The sequence below is a fragment of the Arachis duranensis genome, chromosome 8 (genome assembly GCF_000817695.3).
Source record: "Arachis duranensis cultivar V14167 chromosome 8, aradu.V14167.gnm2.J7QH, whole genome shotgun sequence".
NCBI lineage: Eukaryota > Viridiplantae > Streptophyta > Magnoliopsida > Fabales > Fabaceae > Arachis > Arachis duranensis.
Window position 1 is genome coordinate 37,541,905 of NC_029779.3, and position 5,268 is coordinate 37,547,172.

The 5,268-nt window shown below is 35.6% G+C and overlaps 1 pseudogene; it reads left to right on the forward strand.

The window, feature by feature from the left end:
* Positions 1-2,703: 2,703 nt before the first annotated feature.
* LOC107462511 (probable CCR4-associated factor 1 homolog 11) lies at positions 2,704-4,707 on the forward strand (annotated as a pseudogene).
* The last annotated feature ends 561 nt before the right edge of the window (positions 4,708-5,268 follow it).

The window sequence follows — 5,268 nt, forward strand, 5'->3', positions numbered from 1 at the left end:
ATGAGTTGTGATACATAAATACTCATGATTTCCCTCATTCATCGTCTCAACATGATATCCATTTCGGTGAATATCTTTGAAACTCAACAAGTTCCTCAGAGACTTGGTAGATAATAGTGTATTATTTATTATAAATTTTGTTCCTCGAGGAAACAAAATTATAGCTCTTCTGGAGCCTTCTATCACATTGCCTGAGCCAATAAGAGTATTAACACATTCTTCTTTTGGCACAAGATGGGTAAAATATATATCACTTTTGAGAATAGTGTGCGAACTTGCACTATCCGCAAGGCATACATCTTCATTACATATCCTTGCCATTCTCTTCAAAAACAAATAATAATAAAATGAGTAGTATGCACAGTTAAATTGAATACTTGATCAGAATTATTTTTCTAAGAAACACTGTACATAAAATAATGTCATATACTAAAATTTTATTTTAAAATTTGACATATTTAATAATTTCAAAATTCATAAACATTAATATTTCATTATTTATGTACATCACGTTTGAAACTTAAATACATAGAAAATAAAACTTAACAAGAAATTTCTTACATTATTTATTGACATAAGTACTTAACGAACCCAAATATTAAACTCTTTCATCATTGATTAAATGATCAATATTTATTTCAAACTATTCCATCATTGATCAAATGACCAATATTTCCTTCAGGATCCTCAAAGAAATCAGATACATCATAATGAGTGGTGGAGTTCTCAGCATCATTTGAAACAAAATTTGTTTCCTTTCCTTTGTCATCCTTTTTCAGAGATGCCTGGTAAAGATCGACTAGGTGCCTTGGGGTACGACAGGTACGAGACCAATGGTCCTTTCCACCACAACGGAAACACTTATCCTCTATTGATTTATTCTGCCCGATATTCCTTTCTTTATCCCACTTCTGGTGAGATCCTCTCTTTTGAACATAATTCTTTTTCCTTCCATAATTTTTCTTGTTATTAAAACCTTGCCATTTACCTCTTCTGGGGTAATTTGCCACATTTACTTCAGGAAATGGGGCAGCGCTAGTTGGGCGCGCTTCATGATTTTTCAATAACAACTCATTGTTGCGTTCAGCAACAAGAAGGCAAGAAATTAACTCAGAATATTTTTTAAACCCTTTTTCTCGATACTGCTGCTGCAGGAGCACATTCAAGGCATGGAAGGTTGAGAAAGTTTTCTCCAACATATCATGATCAGTTATCTTTTTCCCACATAATTTCATTCGTGAGGTGATTCGAAACATTGCAGAATTATATTCATTTATAAATTTAAAATCTTGTAGACGCAAATGCATATGTCACGATGACAACGAAGGAAAATCATGGCTTTGGCTTTATCCTTTAGGGATGTATTATTTTCAGCCTTAATGGTATCTCCAAGATCCATTGAATCAAGATGGATTTCAGCATCTAATATCCATGATAAATAATTGTTTCCAGATATATCAAGAGCATTGAATTCGAGATGAGAGAGCTTCGACATAATGAAAATATTACCTGAGTCTTCCTAAAGATTTGATCAGAGTCTCGTGTTGATAACGTGTTGTAAAATAAAAGATATATATAAAATAAAGATGTATAAATAGAAGACTCTAGAATTAAAATAATTAGCTAAATAATAATTTATATATATATAATAAAATTATATGTTGCAATGTATATATATATACAAAGATAGAAATGAGTATAAAAAATAAAGAGAGAGAGAATTGCATAAATATATATATAAAGATAGAAAGAAGTATAAAAAGTAGAGAAAGAGATAATAGCATTTGTTTATAGTAAAAGGATATTATTATATTGCTGTTGTTTTTGTATTAGTAGTAAGAGAAAAGTAAATAAGTGCTTTATAGCATAGTTATCAGAACCAAACCGGTGATCGAACCGGTAAAGTTACTGGGTCACTGGGTTACTGGTTCAACCGGTGAACTGGGTCACTGGATTACTGGTTCAACCGGTGGGTCACTGGTCGAACCGGTTAACCCGGTATAATTAAGTAATTATGTAAAATTTAATTATTTTTTCTTTATTATAAGTACTTTTATTTTGTTTTTATAAAAATAATAATTATTTTCAAATTTTAATACTTTATTAATTAATTTATATTTATTGTATTATTATATTATTATAAATAAAAACTTACATACAGTTAATTTTTATGTGAAGTTGATATTTAAAAATAGTTAGATAATTTGATAAGTTTAACAAAATATCATCTAATGATTTTCAACTATCAACTTCGACAACTGTATGTGAGTCTTTACTTATTATTATATATTACAAGTATTTATTAAAAAAATAATATTAATAGATATCATATAATCATGAAAAGAAAAAAAATTTGTGATTAATAATTTTTTTTGTTTATCTTAATTTATAGTTAAATAAAATATAATTGATTTAAAAATGAGGGACTTTAAAATTAAAATTAATTGAATATAAGTATAATAAAAATTTACTATATGTATTATAATTTGGATATATTTTGGCAAGAAGCAGTGCAGCTTGGTGGCATGGGCGTCCTACATGCAACCTTCATGTGACAAGTTTGAACTCCATTGTAGCCATTTTGAAAAATTTTTCAAAAAACACAAAGCTTTGACACTTGACATGCTGGAGCATGAGGAGAGCATGGTGGATTTGAAAAATTTTCCAAAAAACACAAAGCTTTGACACTTGGCATGCTGGAGCATGAGGAGAGCATGGTGGACTTGCAGAATCCAGATGCGTTTTCGCCTTCGGTTGGGACCGAGCGGTTCGGTCCGGGCCGATTTTTACCGATTTTGGCCGGTTCATTCCAAGTTTAACCGGTTCATTCCAGTTCTCGACCTTAAACAGTCTTATCCTTGGACCGGACCGGTATAAAATTTGGTTTACCGGTTTTCCGGTCGAACCAGCCAGTCCGGTCCGGTTCTGCTAACTATGCTTTATAGTAAGAAAGAGAGAGAGGGAATATATTAGTTTTATTATTGCTGTACGTATTATGCTTCAGACCCTCCTTCTATTTATACTTGTACAATGCATTCTTTTTCAAAGCTTCATAAAGCTTAGTCATTTTTGAGAAATTGAAATTCTCTATTGGAAAAGCTAGCCGCCCAACATGTGTGAAGAAAGTCACAATGTATTAAATGGGCATCCATTCATATATATCACAACAGTTTTTATTTTTGGAACTATTTTTATCCTAATTGACTCTACTTAACTGGACCATTAATTGATCACCCTTAAATGAATACAACGCTCCAGGCGCATAGCAAAATCCTAAACTAGAACTAGTAGAACTGTAGAATGCAGCACCTAAAGAAACCATAGTAACACAAAATCAAAAACTTAAATTCATCATTGAATAACGTAGAAACTTAGTACTGCATCTGTTCTTCTTTGTTCCCTCTCCCGGTTCCAGTTTGAAGTACAAACCGGAAACAGCTATATCAAGATTCAAGTTTCATTCTTTTTTCATCAAACATAACATTGTTGAAAATCATCTCATTCCTACCCTTCCACACAAACTACATCACCGCAAGAAACTCCTTTTCTTACTCATACCCACCCAAGCGTCAAAGCATTCCTTAGAGGAACCCTGCCAAAGAAAAGGTAATGCACCGTTTCTAGTTCACCCATACACACAGCACACAATTTACATTCCTTTGTTCTATATTTTTCTTTGGTTTCTAAGAATTTAACAGAGTTGCTTTCCAGGGTTAAGTTACAAAGAGCACGATTACCATATATACAAGAATGACGAGGATCGATGATGAACGAGAACGACTTCAACAACCACTGAGAGTTTTTCTGATGCCATTGCCCATGGTTATTGGTTTTCCACCATTTTATCGCTGCTCAGCCAAGGTTTGTGGTGCCCCTTCCAGAGCCTAGTCCCAACAGTTCGATTGTGATCAGGCAAGTGTATTGGGCTGCCAACGCTGATTCCAAGTTCCGAATCATAAGCAGCAAATACCGATTTGTCTCCATTGACACTGAATTGCCGGGTGTAGTCATCCTGCCCCGCAACAAGAACAACCGGAATCTTGTCCCAGAGGAAACTTACCAAGTCATGAAGGCCAATGTAGACGCACTCAAAATCATTCAGCTTGGACTCACTTTGTCAGACGAGCACGGCAACCTCCCTGACCTAGGAACCAACAACAGAACTCACTACATCTGGTAGTTCAATTTCCGAGACTTCAACCTCATGCGTGACATCCACGCAAAGGACTCTGTGGCACTCCTACGCAGCCAGGGCATCGACTTTGCACGCAATGCAGTGGCTGTAGTTTCTTCGGTGCATTTTGCAAAGTTGGCAGCAGCATCCGGGCTGCTGTTCAACAAAGCACTGACATGGGTCACATTCCATGGTGCTTATGATATTGGATATTTGGTGAAGATTCTGACGTGGGGTATTCTTCCAACAAGCTAGGAGGAGTTCTTGGTGCTTGTAAAAGAGCTGTTTGGGGGAAATGCTTATGATGTGAAGCATGTGATGAGGTTCTGCAATGGCCTCTACGGCTGTTTGGAGAAGGTGGCTGACACACTTCAAGCGGACTGAGCTGCTGGGAAGTGCCATCAGGCTGGATCGGATAGCTTGCTCACCTGCCGCACCTTTCACAAGATTAGAGAAACTTATTTTTTGGCTAATGACGATGGGTTTAGGAAAATGTTAATGTATTTTTTGGGTTGAAAATTGCTAAAGCTTAATACTCTTAAGTTGAAAGAAATTATCATACATTAGATTATTCATTTAACAACATTTTTTCTATGAATTACAAAGTAGTATCAACTGGTTTTTTTTTTTCTATGACAATTGTTTTATAACACTTGAATTGGTTGTTTTTTGGATATGAAAAAGTTCTTTTATAACACTTCAATGGACTAAAACCCCAAAGTAGTCCCTGAGATTGGGCGAGTTACTCATAGTTGTCCCTGACTTTCAAAATTACCTAAAAATGTCCCTCACATTAAGCTCCGGGACCCATAGTTGCCCTGCACCCCTTTCCGGCGCACAGTCAGCAAACGGAGGGATGAGGTGGCACCTCACTTGCCATGCTGGAGCTTTCTGAAACGACGCAGTATGGATTTGGCGCCCAATGAAGAAGTAAACGACGTCGTTCATACAGAAGGAGCCCTTGAAAACGGTTTGCCTTCAGCATATTTGTTTGAACACTATCAGACTTCGTCTCCTCTCCTTCACGCTCAGTCTTCGTCTTCCCGTTCTCTCATCAATGGCAGCGAGTTAGGTTCATCTTCTCCGTCTCCTCA